At 46.9% G+C, this 18774-nt stretch overlaps 1 long non-coding RNA gene across 1 annotated transcript in view; it reads right to left on the bottom strand.

The window, feature by feature from the left end:
* Positions 1-11832, bottom strand: part of LOC135897066 (uncharacterized) — a 32448-nt gene extending 20616 nt beyond the window's left edge. Inside the window, exons 1-2 of the long non-coding RNA XR_010562886.1 lie at positions 11665-11832; positions 9995-10143 (exon numbers count right to left, since the gene is read on the bottom strand). This is a non-coding gene — a long non-coding RNA (uncharacterized lncRNA). The remainder of the gene's footprint in view (positions 1-9994; positions 10144-11664) is intronic.
* Between the last annotated feature and the right edge of the window lie 6942 nt (positions 11833-18774).

Here is an 18774-nt window from a genome sequence, read left to right as displayed (position 1 = left end):
TCTCCTGAATGTTTATTCATGTTCACCCGCGTACTTCTCTTCCTTGTGTTCCAATATGTCAAACATGCATTCAGTTCTGACAACGGTAAAAACACAGCAGGCCTTGCTGTACCGCGTGCACATGAAGTCAATCAAATCACGTTTGCTTCGTGTTTCCGCTCACATAGCTTAGCGAAGATAAGGTTGACAAAGCAGCGCTCTCCACGCTACAGAGGACAATGAATGACAAAGAAACAAACAACAACGTAGAAGACCTCGACAAAATTTTGTAAATCCTGTTTAAGAAATCTTAGAATGATATGCATTATGTCGGAGCGTTTACAACCCTCATGGTCAAAATGGAACGATAAAATTGGGTATTTAGATGCTATTTTCAATCTTTTTGATGTATTTAACGCACATTAAGCAGAAAACTACTCGCCAGGTCGCAGTGAAACTATAACATCTTTAGTACGTTGCATTACCAGCTATATGTAGCGTTGCGGCGCAACCATGGGTGGCGCCAATAAGAAGAAGACGATTTAACGTGTGTAGGTGAAATCGTCTCGACAGCCATCTTATTTATGCATCGTTGTCTCTCTTGTAAATATTGTAAATGCATCGTTATATGTGACTTCTTCGACGTATCAAATGGGCGAGAGGTGAGGGCTACCCACAAGAAACAACGGAGCTCCGCAGTAGTCACCTCTGACTGGACAACATGAGGGACGAAGCAGGGCCCGACACGGCATGGCCAACATCGACGCTCACAGCCCCGATCATTGTGCTGGCTCAGCCGCGGGATTCACGAACGTTATGCGGCACCGATCACCTCGATGTGGAAGGCTGGATTGCGACGAGCGTGTAAGGGCCCACAGCAAATGGGATCCGACGATTCTGTTGGCTAACTTGATCTTCTACCTACAAGTCATGGCGCAGGTGTGGTATGACAACGATGAGGAAGAGCTTAACGACTGGGACATGTGCAAACAGAAGATGATGGACAGAAGCTGATAGCAACCAACGATCCCGACAGCATGTCACCTACAACATATCTCAGGGAAATAAGCGACCACAAGGTTCTACATGCAACCTTTAACTTCGTTCTGCTAACACGTGAAAGTTATTAGACAGCCGTCCGTCTTTAGGGCGAGGTTAATTACGAAGCAATTAATAATGAGCTAATCTGTTTCTTCCCTATATTCGAAACGCCTTTTCGTAGGCATTCTGTACAGGAAAATTAGTTGCTTTTCAAGAACAGAGTACGTGAATTAATTGAGAAATATTTACCAGTATGCAGCTTACACGCTAAAAAGAAGACAAGCCACTGTTCAATCAATCACTTCGACAACTAGAGAATAAGAAAAAAAGAAACGTTATTTCCGAGCTTCAGTGCTGCGAAAGGCCATGTACGGGGGGCAAATACTATTCCGCGGAAACAGCATATCTCGCAGCGATACGTAACACTAAGTACAACTTTTTTCATAATGACCTTCCTCACATGTTAACAAGTAATCCTCAACAGTTGTGGGGCGTGGTAAACCCGGAACACAAACGCACAATTACACTTGCTGCCGAACAGATTGAGGTTGTAGGTGACGCAGAAAGCGGAAACGCATTTAACATCGCTTTTACAAGTGTATTCCCTCATACGTTTAACATGCGTTCCTCCTTACAAAGAAGTACCACCAGTGAACTATGCCCGAGATTGTATTTACCGCAAATGGTCTATCATCTCAGATTGAACATCTCATGATCACATCATCAGCTGGCTTTGACGAAATTAATTCATATAGATTACTAAATACTATGAAAATTTCTGCGAACTGCCTGTGTCTTTTGTGTCCCTTTCTACAACTCAAATACCTGATGACTACATAGTGGGAAAGGTCATTCCCATTCTTAAACCAGGTAATAACAAGTCACCGTTGAATTATCGTCCAATATCTTTAACAAGTATACCGTGTAAAATCACGGAACACGTCATTTATTCACAAATCATGAACTTCCTAGACACCAACAATTTCGTTAGTTCTTCACAGCATTGTTTTCGCGAAGGTTTATTCTGTGAAACTGGGCTAGCTAACTTTCCTCATGACACACATTTCAATTTGTACCTTAATCAACAAACTGATGCCATCTTTGATTTCGCGAAGGCTTTCGATAAAGTGCTTCATCAGCTTCTACTGATAAACTTTCTGGTCTAAATATTCACCCTGTTGTTCTCAACTGGATTGAAGCTTTTCTGAGCAAGCGTTCCCAATTCTTCTTTGCTAATGAACACATTTCTTACCCTCTGCCAGTACAGTTCGGGGTCCCGCAAGGGTCGGTACTGGGGCCCCTGTTGTTCCTAACATACATAAATGATTTGCCTTTACGTGTAGCATGTCAGATTCATATGTCTGCGGACGACTGCGCCATTTATCGTTCCATCACTAACCCTTCTGAACAGCAAGCTCTTCAAAGTAATTTTAACTGCATTCAAGTGTGGTGTGACCAGTGGCTCATGACACTTAACCCGACTAAATGTAAATCGATATCTTTGTCTCGTCGTCGTACTATCCTATCTTTTCCTTATGCTGTCGGCAACGTTAACGTTGAGAGTGCCGAAACAAAAAGTACTTAGTAGTAACATTGTCTTATGATCTAACATGGAGCGCACATATCACTAACACAGTAGCGTCTGCTAACACAACACTCGGCTTTTTAAAACCTCCTTTACAGCAGGCGCCTGAGCACTTAAAGTTGCTGACTTGCAAATCCATTATGAGGCGAAAGCTTCAGTACGCCGCAGTCATCTGGTGTCTACATCAGGTGTACCTTATGGATACACTTGAGGCAGCGCAGAATCGAGCAGCGCGATTTATTCATTCATCCCAGTGTATCATCCTTAAAAGCAGAATCGTCTGTGTTGTATATCGCACTTTGTCGCCGCATCGCATCTCTAGCCCTGTTCCATGATTTTTATTATAGCACCCATGACTCTCCAAGCTTTATGATCCCACCAGCCCGCATTTCTCATCGTACCGGCAATGCCCTTCATGTTGCCCGGTTACGCAGCCGCACTTCTACATTCTCCGCCTTTTTTCCACGCACAACATTCGATTGGAATGACCTTTCCCACAGCGTTGCCGCTTTCACCTGCCTGCCAATATTGCTTCGAAATGTAACAGACTGCCTGTCGCGAAATTAACATGTGGTTACCTTTGTAAAAAAAAAATTCTGCATGTCTACCTCTTGCGTAACATTCCCTGGTGCATTGAAATATGCAATGGATTATCGGTGTTAACCCGAGAAAGCACCAGCGCAGAACCATTTGAGAATACCTTAAAACTCTATTGAAAGATGCGTGCATGTATGCGTGTTCACCGCGTTCTTAGTGCGTGCGCGTGTGTGTGTGTGTGTGAGAGAGAGAGAGCTAGCTAGAGCTCGTTTGTTAACATAGCATTTATAGACTCCTATTATTTATCGGTGTGTGCTCAGAGTATTTGGCTTATGTACGCTCATGTTGTTTGTTCGCTATGTTCGTTTATTCGTGTACTGTGCTAATTGCAGAAATGCTGCTATTGACCTGCTTTTTTGTTCTCTATGTAATATCCGAATTTTCATGTCCTGTCCTAACCCGCCTTTTTTCATGTTCTTGTGCTGCCCTCTGACGGACACCGCTGGAAACCTTTTGGAAGGGTGTCGGCACTTTTACCGGTTGTTTGGGTATCTGCGCTGAAGTTGAGTGTGCGTCGGTTGTGCGCTTCGTGGACCGCGATTGATTATCAATGGCTTCACCTGAGCAGCATTTCCTTCAACCACCGATTACTGGGTGAACAGACCCGAGTGCATTGTTGTGCTAACAGAGCGGCCGACAAAGGCAAGCTGAGTTCCGTCTGCCGACGCGGCTGACTTGAAGTTTGTTGTTGCTGATGCCTGCGCTTCCACCTCACATTTTGTATTCAATTTGCACATTCATTAAACATTTCGCATGTTCAAGAAGCTTTCTAGCGCAGCCTTTCACGTCGGATTTGCCAAAGCGGTACATATGTTTACATCAGCATCTACAGCCAAAAATCGCTGTTAGCTTCGGATATTGCGGAAGCGGTAGGTCACTGATATGAAATAATGTCAAAACGTAGCAGAACCACGGCTGCTGGCACAAGATACATATTTGCACATATATATGAGTCACGTTTTTCCACTCTGAGACGAGCCAAAATGAGCAGCCGAGCCACTTAAACAACGGCAACTCTGATCCAGACATATACTACGGGCTGTTGTTACTGATTCTCGCTTTTGTTTAATTTAATCATAATTGTAGTTTTCGCGTGCCATAAAGTGTTATTAAGGAAAACTGTGCTCGGCATAAGCCCTCACTTATAGGCCGTGTAGCTCTCTTGCGAAAACGCGGACACCATCGCTGACACCATTGATAACTGAGCGAGTTTATGCTGCCGTATCGAATCCACTGTCTCTTCTTTCGAGTTTGATGCAGAGCTAAATAATACTTCTCTGGTATTAAGAAATGTTCCATCATAACAACACACACAGACCCACCATCTACATAGTGAAAACGACTGGCAGCGTTCGGGAGCGTTGACGTAAGTACAGGATGTTGGCAGAGCGCTGTATCGCCGCTTGCCGCGTATTGTGTACACGCCATGCGAATTAAAGAGTCGTTGATATCAAATCGTTATAGGGTCCCAATTGAACTACAGAAGCGGTTTCCTCCGTCCTACCTGCTTATTTTTTAAGGGGACAGGGTAGGTCCTATTCTTGCCATGCATTTTAGGCTATGTTCGTGACCCTTTTTCTCATGATCTGCTGGAGTTAGAACATTAACCTTGGTGGCATTGTAATCAGCAATGTTAGGTAGTGTTACTGAACCAGGGTTATTTTTTTTAAAGATTAGTTTTATTTTCTTTTACTGGACACACCAAATTTGAGAGCCTAAATCTGCAGTAAATAGCCCGTAAACTAAAATCCCCTATAAGAATATTTATTATACTGGTTCAGTAGACTGTCTGCAATGTTTTCTCAATATCTGGGAAATATTATCTCCCTAGCGCTTCTAGTTTCTGAAAAAAAGAGTCCAATGCAGCGAAATTGGGTGTTTTGAGATAATTGGCTTTGAAGTGGAAGAACGAGCTTTACTGCAATGCGGGACTATAGAGGCAATTGTGGCGCATTTTTTCAATAGCCAGCAGCCTGGTAATCCCCTCCATTGTCAACACTTCTTTTCTATGCTAGATGCCTTGTTTTCCGGGCCTCCTTAGTGACCAGTCGTGTAGCAAAGGACAGTCGCCGCCGGTCAGCTTCGCGCAACCACTGGACTGTGAACCGTCCTGGAGAAACTCCGAATGACCTCAAAATGTCGGCTCGAGCAATGCTGCGGTCACTAAATGTTAGCACAGCATCCATTGTCGCTATTTTCAGCGTCTTGAGGCCAAGAAAGACATTCTTCGGAGCGCGCTTCTAAACAACGTTGTTGTATGCCTCATTCGCGTTCTGAGTTTTTCCATGGAGACATTTCTGAAGAAGCTCAGGCTTTGGGAGCTGCTGAAACACCGGCGTTCCGCTTTAAGCGTTCCCCCGAGTGCAAAAGCTTCGATGCAGACGCGCACATGGTAGCCGCGGCACCCACTCCTGGATTGTGTTGCGGAGAATTGGCGTCATTGGAGATCGACTTATGCGGGTTTCCGTGGAAGAGACGTTTTTTAAAGCACTTCTTTGGCTTCGTCATTGCATTACCGCTAAATAACCAGCACCAAAGCATAAACAAATTCGATTGTCCGCGAAAACACGCCGAAGCATGAGCAAAACGCCACGCGTTGCGACTAATCCAGCTGCGTCTTAGGATTCGTTTGGCTAAGTGAAATATGGTAGCTAGGGTTTCACTGTTGCCAGATGACTGACAGCCATTCCGCTAAACGTGACAAAAACAAGGCGGTGAAATTTTTTTTTTCAGTTTAGGAGAGGCACAGATCCCGAGCATGTGTCAGAGGGGGCGTGGCTGGATGCTGCCTAGGTTTCGAAAAATATTGATATTGACGTAAATATTTCGCCTGCGCGCAAATGAAGCCCTGGGCCATGTTAAGGAAAGAATAGAGATGGTAAATTACACAAAAACAAAAAATCGTTTTTCTTTGGAAACTTTGCCTACCCTGTTCCCTTAAGAGGAAGCTTTAGCTTGGGCCCAACTCCAACGCGGCCTATTCAAATACATGTAAAAACGCAAAAACGTTTTTCTGAGATAACACCTGGACCAATTTTAATGAAATTTGTTGCATTTGAGAGAGAAGGTGAAATTCTAGTGACTGTTGGAAGCGGAATTTTGATTTAGGGCTTGAATTTTGTTAAAAGGATTTTCAAAAATTCAGACGTCTGAAAAAAATAGAAGAAGGAAGTTTACAAGCTAATAGCTCTGCATCAAGAACAGATATCGTGATTCTGTAAACGGCATCCATTAGACCATTCAAAGCGGACAAATTTGATATGTCAGTTTACATCTTACGTGAATTTGTTACGTTGTTTACAAAGGTTCAGCAAAAGTTGTAATTACACATCACTCCATTTTTTGAGGTTCATGTCTAACATATCAATTTTGTCCGCTTTAGATGTGCTATCAGGTACAATTCACAGAATTGCGATATCATTTTTTCTTGCTGAGTTACAGAATTGTAAACTTGATAGCTTCGTTTTCTGAAAATTTGCGATTTTCGCCAAATTTTTATAAATATTTGACGACTTAAATCCAAAATTCGAAACCAACAGTCACTAGATTTTAAGCTTTTCTTTTAAATGCAGCAAACCTCGTCAAATTTGGTGCAGTGGTTGCCGAGAAAAGCGAATTCTCCTTTTACATGTATTTAGATAGGAGCACCCGAGCTAAAGCTTCCTCTTAAGTTCTGGTTCCCGGCAGCGAGTGCAAGAACTGGATGAGGGTAGGCCTAACCATAGCAGCTATGGCCTAACCCAGCCCTCGCTAAACAGGAGCAACATTGATTCAAACTTCGTGTGCATGGCCTGGGAGGACTGAAGCTTGTGTATTTCAGCTTTGGCGGCATGTCGACGCATTTTGAGTACGAATAACTACATATACAAGCGAATGTGCTGCGGGTATCGCGTTGTCGGTTCCATGGCCGATCGCGCGGGGTTCAATCGAGCGATCATAGTCGGCACGCTGATTTTATCGGTGCAATCGACAAAGAAGCCCATCGCGCTACAGCTCGCGCCCATTCGTTACGTCGTGGTCGGCCTATGGTGATCAAATGGTCTCAGCGACACACTGTGCTGAGTAGTCAGCCAATCGTTAGCGTCATCGTCTTGTCGGTCTCATATCGACCCAGTGTTACCGCGGCTTGGACGAGTACGGGAAGTCAGGCACGCGGCTGTCACCACCAGCAAGAGAGGGCTGACGCTGCAAGAAAACTGCGTCAGCAACGTGACGTTTTTGAAGTATCGCTCAAATGCAACGCAGGGGTTTTATCGATAAAGTTGATCGCTGTCAATGCAAAGCGGCAACTACGTAGTTCACGGAGCACTCCGGACGAGGCCCCGGCCGCTTTCTTTTTGAAAGTGGAGCTGCAGCCTTACGCTACGCAGGTTTTCGGCACCACACCGATGTGTAACCAGAGCAACAGACCAGGGCAGTTCCAACGCGGTACACGGCAGACGTGCTAGCTGCAGTGCCCGTTCGTGCTCTTTTTTGCCGGGGTATTTTCGCCCGATATCAGGCCACGCGGCCGCGCACACGTGCGTTCCAAACCGTTCCGCGACTAATCGGCTAGGGCAGGGAGCATGCGCCGTCGCACCGTGACAAAAGGCGGATTGTACAAGTGCTGCTTTTCAGCCATCGTGTTACGGCCAGTAGGCCAGCATTATGAATGAATAAATAAAATGACAACCTCCTCAAAAAGCGGAAATGACCACGACGGCACGACCAAGACGGCACGACGACGGTATGCCAACAGATACATGGTAGCATGTGTGACGACGATGTAATCACGATGATGGCATGATAACGGTGGCATAGTGATGATTGAATGACGGTGATATGATTATGATAGAATTACGAACGAGGAATAACGCAGATGGATCGATGAAGATGGTGTGATGACGACGGCATGACGAAAATAGAATGACTATATACAGAAGTGAAGACAACAGTGAAACGATATCTTTGTGACATATGGAATAACGACTACAGTATGACGACCACGACATGACGAGAGCTGAATATCGAAACTGCAATCTTGACGATGACACGACTGCGACAGCATTTCGATAAACCGTACGACAACGAATGCATGGCGACAACTACGTGACGATGACGCAGTAGCGACGATGGCGTGACAATATCAAAAGGACAATAAAATGGCTACGAGTGTACGACATTACGAGAGCCGGTTGACGAAGCTTGAGTGAAGTTGATGGCACGTCAATGACCGCAATACGGCGGATGTCTTCAATGGAGGCACGATAGTCATTGCCTGTTGATGATGGCATAACAAGGGCGGCATAATCGCGATTGAAAGAGGCCCATATCATTACAATGCAATGACGTAGGAACATTAATGTCGACGGAATGAGGAAGGCGGTATGACGACGACTCCATGACGGCAATGGTATGACGTTGCTGAAGTGATGACACTGATGAAACGACAGCGTGACGTTGATGGCGTGATGACGATGACATAACGAGAGCTGAGAAACAAAGCTACAACAACGACGACGCAACGACCACAACACCTTCATGACCACGAACACCTACCCAGTGACTCATGCTATTGACCACTTTGACCACTGGGACGCAATAAGAGTGACGACGACGGAATGTCAAGAATAAGACATCAGGAAGCTGGAATGATGACTATCAAATGACGACTACCACGGCGCATCACGGCTAGGAGCCCATACCTAGTGGTCAAATTAGGTACGCTACTTGAGCCACTGGGTCGGCGTAAGAGCACGGACGGACGGACGGAAGGACGGATGAATTTTTGCTGCCAGCGATGACCTATCGAGCACATAAATCGCCATATGCGACTGCTTTTTTTATTAGAATTTCGTAAGTACGCGACCAGCAAAGCCACGAATGGGAACTCGAATGAAATGTTGGCAGCTAAATTCCATAGCCACTAAGCCATCGTAGCAGCTTCAGTACCTTTTCAATAAGATGTGGTTATGTTGGAGATCTGGGATTTCAGGCATACGCCGAAATGAGCTGCTCGCAGACGAATCAATTGAAGGCGTTTTGTGCACTACGTAAACAAAACTTAAGAAGGTGGGTTAGCTACGGAAAGGTCTCGCATTCTTTGCCGATGTCTTTACACGCGGCCGCTATTTCCTGAAGTCACTCAAAAGAAAAGGAGGCATTGGCGAGATAATTCGAAGTCTACAGATAATGCAATGATTATTATATCTACCCTAACCCAAGCGTCACTTTATATGTATTTGAATGAATGTGTGGTGTTTATTGGCGCAAGGGCCAGGTATGGCCGAAGAGCGCCATGTGTAAAAGTATTTCGCTTTTGTTTTCGGTGCTCAAGCAAATAAACATGTAAATGATCTAGTCCAATACCTAACGATGATTTGGCAATGCAAATGAGAAAAAGAAGAAGAGGACGAGGAGGAGGAGGTGTGTCCGCCTGAACGCCGCCTAGCTCTTCGCCTGAACGCCACCTATAAAAAGACGGCACTCTATGAAACAATTCACAGTGCAGCTGGCAAATTGAGGTAACAAAAACAAGTTCACGCGACACTCAATACGTTGCTAGTTTACTAACCCCGATGACCCAGACGGCAATCATAAAGAAATGAGTATAATATTTCACTTCTTTCAGATCTGCCCAATTTGGGATATCAATTTCCATTATTCGGCAATTTCTATTTCCCAGTCATAAAACAACATAGTCATTTTCATTTCTAGGATATACCGGAAACAAGATATGCTAAATATTTTTCAATCAGCGACACATCGACATAATTATTCAACGGTTTTACGTTAATGCATCTGCATACGTACTGGTTGTGAAAAGGCATATGCAATGTGAAGTTATAGTCGGTATTATTTAGATCTTTCTTGGTGTAGTATGTACAGATCTCGTGATCGAAGTCAGCTTGATGCGTGATACTTCTTCCATATATGTAGGTTTTTTGCGTAGTGTTCAACATCTGAAAAAAAGAAGTTCGTGAGCACACACACACACACACACACACACACACACACACACCCCACACACACACGCACGCACGCACGCACACGCACACGCACACGCACACGCACACGCACACAATCAGACAATAATTCCTTTTTTTTTACACTCAGTTTATACACTCATGACGTGGTGCCACCTCTTCACCATTGGTTGCGCCGTCACGTGCCGAATGACGCAAGCACTAGGTTACACATTAACAAGGAGAACCATGGAGCCGCCGTGGCATCGGGGAAGCGGAGTCGTCTAGAACCCAGGAGGCCTGGGTTCAATTTTCGCACTCGGACCAAAATTTTCCAAGTTTTCCTTCCAAAGCGATCAATTTACTTTGTTCATAGGAACCTTCCTAAGAAATCTGGCGTCAATCCGAGCATTTTTGACGTTTTTACTCTTTCAGCCGTATGTCGTTCTTGGCGCCGTAGATCGGTGGTGACGTGGACGACACCGGATTTTCGCCTAATGGGGCATATCCCGACCACTGGATGAAAATAAACAGTTTTTTTTGTTTTTCACCCAGCGGCTGTGGGCACACAATGCTTTCTCATTAAAATATTCAAGAAAAAAAACTCGCTGCCACGATGAATGGGCCTGAATTCTCCCTCAGCCAGGCGCCTTCATAGCCAGCCACACAAACAGCACAGGCACGAATCTCGACCACGGGGGCCCCATTTCGATGAGGGCAAAGTGCGAAAACACCCGTGTACTTCGATTTAGCTGCACGCTAAAGAACTCCAGGTGGTTAAAATTTCAGGGGTCCTCCACTACGACATGCCTCATAATGATATCGTGGTTTTGGCACGTAAAACCCCATAATTTCATTCATTTCAGCCCAGACATGAGGTAGCCTCATGTTTCCACCCGCAATACAAAAGCCGAAAGGTCGCCTCCTGTCCCGTCGGTCTGTCCGCTTGCCGCTCTGCGTTGAAGTGCGTAATTCGAGCGGTCGCGTTTTCGTGATGGCGAGCTATAACGTAAAGCTATTGCACCGTGTATCTACTCCATTTCTTTTACTAGCCCTCCACGATTCTTTTACTATAGCCCTCCACGAGCCTGTTTGAGATGACGTGTGTACGCTGAATGTGCACGATTGTGTTGAAGAAAAGAAAACTAATAATTGTAGGTTATGCGACCTTTTCACCACTTGCCCTTCACTAATGGGCAAAGCTTTGCCTTTCTAAATTTTCCTTTAAAATTGAGTTTTCGTTCAAAAATTAGTTCAAGAAGCAGACAGTAAATGACCTCTCTAAAGCTAATACGCTTACAAAACCATCTCGCGCGATCCTGCCAAAGTTAGTTTTACAAATTGTTTCAAGCACTGCATGCCACAAAAAAAAAAACACCAAAATATTTTCGGCGTAGCAAAAACAGAATGGATCTTTAAGAATTTTGCCTTCTATAATTCCGTTTACGTTCCCCCCCCCCCAAAAAAAAAAATTGGCAAACAAACGGTAAACGAGCTTTCAAAAGTGGATATGCTTACATAAAGAAGGTCCCTGAAATCGGCTTGAGACCCATTGCATACTGGTAGGCTTAGAAGGACGCTATGGTAGAGTACAACTGCTAAGGCGAGTGCCACGTTGTGTCGGCATTTTCCTATATCACGAAGGGACTCCATCAGAACGGAGAGCCGTTACACAGTTCGGTAACTGCAAGCAGGCCCTCCGAATATATAAGCCTCAAATATGGAACACAATATATTCTTGGAGGCTCGTCTGTACTTTGTTTTTTATCGGCTGTCTTTAAGTGGAGTCATATATGATTGAACGTGCCCGTGCACTCTTTCCGAGATTTCTTGCACCTACACAACAGGAGAATTGTTCCCTTAAAGCAGAAAACAAAAAAAACTTTACCGAGTTATCGTCGCGTACATATTTTTGCATTATTCTTCCCTGTAATCTTTCCTCTTATATACGGGCAAGGAAGGATTTCTTTCGACACATTGTGCATTGTCCTTGATAGGCCCGTCGCAACCTTTCGATTGTATACACGTCTCATTTTCGTAGGTCGAATCATTGCAGTAATAAGCATTGTGAATTTTCTCCAACCTGCATACATGTGAAAGTTATCCTCGTTTGTGCTCATCAGGATATACCAATAATTCCTGGCACAACGTGCCGTGGTAGTGGTAGTAGCAATAAAAGAAGAGTATTACGTGGATGGTCTCAAGGCCTGCAAGGGAATTGGCTAACGCCACGCTCATATGCTCACAGCACGGAGTCAAGCAGACCTCCCAGAAGCAAGATAGGAGCGCGTGGTACGCGGTTACGTTTAGCCATGTCTGCAGGCCGTCTTCGTCTTGCAGGCTGACGTTGGCTTGGCCGGCACGACTAGGCAAAGTGCGGTTTCGAGGACAATTGTTGTTCACGAAAGCACTGTGTTGTGACCCAGTTCTGGAGCCCGTGGTGCGGACTCGAGCGTCACTATGAGTGTCCCTTCGCAGGGCCGCCGTGGCGCTTAGAACACTGTAGCTGTTCTGCGCTATACCAGGGCGTCGTAGAAAGCTGGCTAAGCCGAACCACGTCGTACGTATCTATCGCCGAGGGTTGCTTGTTGGTTAAAAGGCGCGGTCGGATGTCGGAGGAAATTACAACGATTCATATTACGCATTTAGGCAACTGGCTCCAGACATGGGAGCATAAACCATGCAGGAGCGCGTTAAATGTTTGGGCTCACTACATGTCTGAGCCCACACACGTCAGCGCGCACTCACTGCACCAAAGGTGTCCGCTTTAAAGTCAGTTCTTTTACCTAGGTAATGCTACAAGGGGATCTGATTACTGACTCGGTCAATGATAATGCTCGAACTGTTCAAAAACTCCCACCCATGGTCGCACCAACTTACTGAACTCCTACTCCTAACGCCCGAACTTGGACGCAAGGTTGAGGCAATCGGCAAACGGGGTTTGACGTACCTTCCACGAAAGTTGCCGACACTGGTTCCTTGTTCTCCGTGGCGATCAGCTTGTCAGGGTCATGAGACTGACATTCACGATCGTTGCTGCTTCCACGGAGCGCAGCGTTTATTGTTAGCTCGAAAGGGGCGTCTTTGTTTAGCCGTAAAATCATCGTTGTGCCCCGTCACAGTCCCTGTGGGTGCTGGTGGTGGGGCTGCCTCGTAATAAGCGCCTAATAGATGAACATTGCAGTTTTGGGACGCAAGAACTGTTACGGGCGTATCACAAAGAGGAAACGAGGATAGCGTACATCAGACAAAGCAGCACTTCCTTCCGTAAATAAATCCGTAGCTCAAGTATAGCATTTCTGCAATATCTGGAACCGATTTGCACACGCACGGCATCGACACCGCGACGCTACAATCGACAGAGATACCAAAAGTCACTCTAGGTAACAACGCTTCTGACGAAACTGGCACACGATATTGACGTCGAATGTTAGATCATGTCTGCGGTGGTCAAAACCAGAGATTACCAAGACGAACTTTGAATTGAATTTTGAATTGTCTTTATTTCCATACACATACAATTTTGGGGGGATTTAAGGAAAAAGCTGCACGCAGCAACTTGACGGGCCTTAAAACCCTGTCTGAGGCAGCAGTGGCAGGCACACGAACTTCTCTGTAGTTCTACGTGGGCTGCACTATGTCAAGTCGATCACTGTAGATACAAAGCTCTTCTTTTCAAAATCATATAACAACGCCTGCGCCACCGACGTTGGCCCCAAAGAAAAACGCCAGTTTGACAGCCATCTTTGTTACAGCAATTGTTAGCCATCTTTTCGTATTGTTTCCGGACGTGGTACCCGGTGTGTTCCTTGTAGGTCCAGTGAAAACTGCAGTTCTATCAGTGGAGTCAGTCTTACGCCGTTGCCAAGAAGAGTCGTGAAAAAGTTGGTGGCGCAGTTCGTAATTTTTAAGCAATTTCAGATACTGAAAAAAATGGGTCAAAATCTTTTTGACATGTTGAAATTTACTGTTGCGCTTTCTCTTCCACTTGTTTCATCATTTGTCTTCCAATTAAAAAGCGTTTTCTGATCTTAGAAATTAGTGAAACAAAATAAACGCCAGAACATTCCAGATTTTTATTGCGAGACACACCAAACATGGTGCCTTTATAATAGATAAGAAATCGCTGTGCATGTTGGCATTCGGATACCATTATTGGGGAGTCGCGCTAGGACGACGTCAAGTCGGTCTGCCAATTTTTATCGCCCTATTACAAACCCCTTAAAAAGTGGCGTTGAAGAGTTGCTTATTTTTGTAACCCTAGTACAATTACTATAGTCAGTGTTACTTGATCTATAAAACCTCTATAGAGGTTCCGTCCAACTGCGCAGCCAGTCGAAGGAATATCTGTGAAGGTTCAAAAGGGGCGAATAAACGCAGGAGAGACACCTGCGGTCAAAACACGCAGCGGGGAAAGAAGGGTTCGATTCAATTGCATGGATGCTGCACCAATATTTCGGTCTTGGCCTTGGTGACCGCCAGATAGATTCGTTTTATGAATATCCTACAGTCCCACATTTTTTTTGTTGTTTTATTTATGCATGCTTGGAGCCGATAACGGCTCATTGGGTTTATTCATTGTATTTGGTAAAAAAAAAATATTGTGTTTTTTTTTCTTGCCAGATGCCCTTGCGCTGGTTGCAGCATCAGAACCATACAAACCTAGATTTCACCGCAGAGCGTATGCAGCCCATTACGATATGTTGTTGAGCCAAGATTTATATGGTCAAAGTGCCAAAATGACTCAGTGATATATTAGGCTTATGCGCCAATAAAAACGAGTAGTACTTGCTCAGGTCTGTGACCTCCAACGAAAAAAATGGCTGTGGCTTAGCTAAGGTTAAGCCCAGGATGCGAAGCATACTAGCCTTTATTTTAGTTGTTGAACCACTGTTTAGCCTGGTGAACTGCTGTTGCTTGGTTATATTTGGTTCGGCTAGACGGTGGTGGTGGTGAAAACGTTTATTTCCTCTGAAAAGAGGGAGTTACATGGAGGGTGCTCTGGAGTCAGGCTTAGTGCCTTTCCCCTCACAAACACTAGGTGGAGTCCCTAGTACGGGACCCCAGTGGCTTCCGCTGCCGCCATAGCTCGTTCGACCATCGCCTTTTGGGCTTTCAGGTCGCAACAGGCGGGTAGGGTCGCCTCCCAGTCCTCCCGGGTGGGGTTTGGGTGTGGAGTAAAAGCAGGGTTGGAGGGGCACGCCCACACCATGTGGTAGAGGTCCGAGGATCTCTCCCCACAGTGCGGGCACTCCCCGGAGAAGGCAGGGTCAAAGTGCTTTAGCGAGGCCGGGCACATCATGGTGTTCGTGACAAGGCGGAGGAACAGGCGTTCCTCCGCTCTCGTTAATCCTTTACACGGGTAGGGGTACAGTTTATGTCTATCTTTGTATAATTGTGTTATTTCCTTGTAAGTGTAGGTCGGCGTGGCTTCCGCTGCTTCTTCAGAGGTGGCGGGGGACGAGGTTGCCCGGTTAGAGAGCGCGCGGGCGGCTGCATCTGCTGCCTCGTTTCCTCCTAGCCCCGAGTGGGCCGGAGCCCAGACTATGAAGCGGTGGGATGGATCTCCTACGTACGAGCTATTTTGCAGTAGCCGGTAGGCCAGGTACGGGACCCAGCCCTGTTGGACGTTCCGACACGCCCCTCGCGAGTCGGTTATGATTGTCTTGGAATCGGAGTGTGTTGCCGCTAAAGCGATGGCGACTTCCTCTGCTTGAGTGACGCTTAGGGCTTTGAAGGTGAGCCCGTTCACTGTTTTGGACTCGTGGATCACTGCCGCCGTGTACCACCCGCCATGGTGCGGGCCGGATGCGTCCACGTAGTATACCCCGGGTTTCCTTCCGTAGTGGTGAGCTAAGGCCTCTGCCCTGGCCCTGCGTCTACCCTCGTGGTCGTCCCTGGACATCTTAATTGGGAGTGGTCTTACGTGCAGGGCGTAACGCCATTCCTGAGAGAGTCTTACTCTCTCCTCGGTTAGAGTCGTGTGTTCTATGTGCAGACGGGCCAAAAGGCGGCGTCCTGACGGCGTCTGCGATAATCGCGTGTATTGACCTGTGAGGTGGGCTTCTCTAAGTTCATCGAAGGAGTTCGTCATACCCAGACCTTGGAGTCTCAGGTTAGACGTGGTTATCGGTAGGTCGAGGGCCTTCTTCGCCATTTTGCGTATTATCACCTCGATGATGTTCTGGTCGTGTTTGTTGAGGCGGAGATAGGGGGTCGAGTACAGGATTCTGCTTGTTACAAAGGCATTGGCCAGCCGCAAGGCGTCTTTGCTTCGCAGTCCCCCTTTCTTGTTCGAGACTCTGCGGACCATTCGGCCCACCTGATCTCCCACCTTCTTTAGTTTGTCGAGCGTGGTCGTCGCCAGCCGACGCTGGTGGATGAAAAGACCTAGGACTCTAATTTCTTTTCTTTCGGGTATCGGTTCCGATCCAAGTTTCAATTCTATCTTCTTTGTGCATTTTTTGTTGGGGCGAATGTGCACGAATTCGGATTTTTGAGGGGAGCAATGAAGGCCACATCTTTTCGCGTACTCGTTCGCCGCGGTGGCCGCCTCCTGCAGGCTGGCCTCCATTTCACCGAGAGAGCCCTGCGTGGCCCAAATGGAGATGTCGTCCGCGTACAGCGCGTGTTGCACACCCGGGACTTTCTCCAAGTGGACCGGCAGGTTCTTCATTGCCAAGTTGAAAAGCAAGCGGGATAGCACCGCTCCCTGTGGCGTCCCTCTCGTGCCTAATAGAAAGGGGCCGTGTTCCGCGTTCTGGATCCTCACGTAGGCCTGTCTGTCCGTGAGGAAGCGTTTTATATACTCGAAAGCGTTCCTGCCGCATCCCGTCTCTGATAGGTGTGTGAGGATCGCCTCGTGTGTCACATTATCGAAGGCTCCCTTTAGATCTAGGGCCAGCACTATCTTATCCCCGTTCGGATGTTCGATCGGGTTTAGTACCTCCCTGCTGAGTTGCAGCAGGATGTCCTGAGCCAATTTATTTGGCCTGAAGCCGTACATCGAGTCGGCGAAGACTCGCTTGTTTTCTAGGTACTCAGATAGTCTGTCTCTGACCATAGCTTCCATCAGTTTACCCACGCACGAGGTGAGAGAAATAGGTCTTAGGTTATCCGTATCTATGGCCTTGCCCGCCTTGGGGATGAAAGTTATCAGCGCCGTCTTCCACTCCGTGGGAAATGGAGCTTCGCCCACCCAAATCGAATTAAAGTGTTCTAGGAGGGATTCGTATGCGCGGTCCGGCAGATTGGCTAGGAGTTTTACCGAGATCCCGTCCCTTCCTGGCGCGGTCCCGCGTTTCATCCTCGCTAGAGCGGCCTTGAGTTCGTATATTTTGAAAGGTTCGTCCAGCTCAGCATTTTGGGCTCCATTGTATCTGTAAGCGTCTCCCCTTGGATCTTGGGTTGTGGTCAGGTACTGGTCCCGAAGCTTCAGTGCAAGCTGGGCCGTATTTCCTTGAAATGCATGTACCGCTCTCTGCAGGTGCTTGTGCGTCTCGGTGCGCGTCTGGTTGGGATCTATGAGTGCCCGGAAGAGGCGCCATGTGTTCTTGCTAGACATCTGCCCAGCGGCCGCGTTGCACCTATCTACCCAGTTCGCGTCCGCGAGTTGCGCCGCGTACTCCGCCGCTTCTTTAGTGATTGCCGCGATCCGAGCTCTTAGCTTTCGGTTATGCTTCTGTCTACGCCATCTTTTGACCATGCTGCGTCTGGCTGCCCAGAGGTGGAGGAGGTGGGTGTCCACGTCCGTCACCGCCTCTGAGAGCTTTACCTGCGTTTCCGTCGAACGCAGGTTGATCAGCAGCTGTTTTGTCCAGGCTTGATATCCCTGCTCCTGGATGGAGCTTACCTCGTATTCCTTTCTAAATTTCGTCCAGTCCGGCAGCATAGTGTGCCCCGTAGGCCTGGTAAGGGGTTTCGTACGGATCGTTATGGTGATCAGGCAGTGGTCACTACCGAGAGTTTCCTCCGTATTCGTCCACTCCACTTGCCTCGCGTTTTTCGTGAAGGTTAAGTCGGGACACGTGTCCCTCTGCACCGAGTTCCCTATCCGCGTGGGGCACGCCGGGTCAGTGTGTAGGGTTAGACCTAACGCGGACGCCGCCTCCGCTAGCTTCCGTCCTCGTATGTCTTCTCGATGAGAGCCCCATGAGGGACTCTGCGCGTTGAAATCTCCCATTACTAGTAACGGGTCTCGTCCTGCTACCCTGATAGCTCTGCTCAGGAGTGTGGAGAAGGTTACGTTTTTTGCTTTAGGTGGGCAGTACACATTCAGGATGTGTAGCGGCGAATCCTCCTTTTTCAGTGGCAGAAGAGTCACCATCACGTGCGAAAAGCTGGTTTGTAATTCTAGATCTACCAAATTTGCAGTGTAGTTTTTGTGCACAAAGATGCACGTTAGGGGGTCGAGTTGGAACGTTTTGTAGTTTGTGAGGCTCACGTTCCCGCCAGGTTCCTGTACGGCCACCACTGCCGGAGTATGCTCGTACGTAGACAGGTGCATCCTAAGATCCGCTCTCTTAGTCCTCGATTTCAAGCCTCGACTATTCCACTGCGTTAATGTTATGGGACTCTTTTTAGTTTGTCTCGCCATGTTGTATCTGGAGATTGTTGTTATTCTGGAGG

This window comes from Dermacentor albipictus, chromosome 5, assembly GCF_038994185.2.
Source record: "Dermacentor albipictus isolate Rhodes 1998 colony chromosome 5, USDA_Dalb.pri_finalv2, whole genome shotgun sequence".
Taxonomy (NCBI): domain Eukaryota; kingdom Metazoa; phylum Arthropoda; class Arachnida; order Ixodida; family Ixodidae; genus Dermacentor; species Dermacentor albipictus.
The sequence above is the reverse complement of the archived record's forward strand: the minus strand, read 5'-3'. Positions and strand labels throughout refer to the sequence as shown.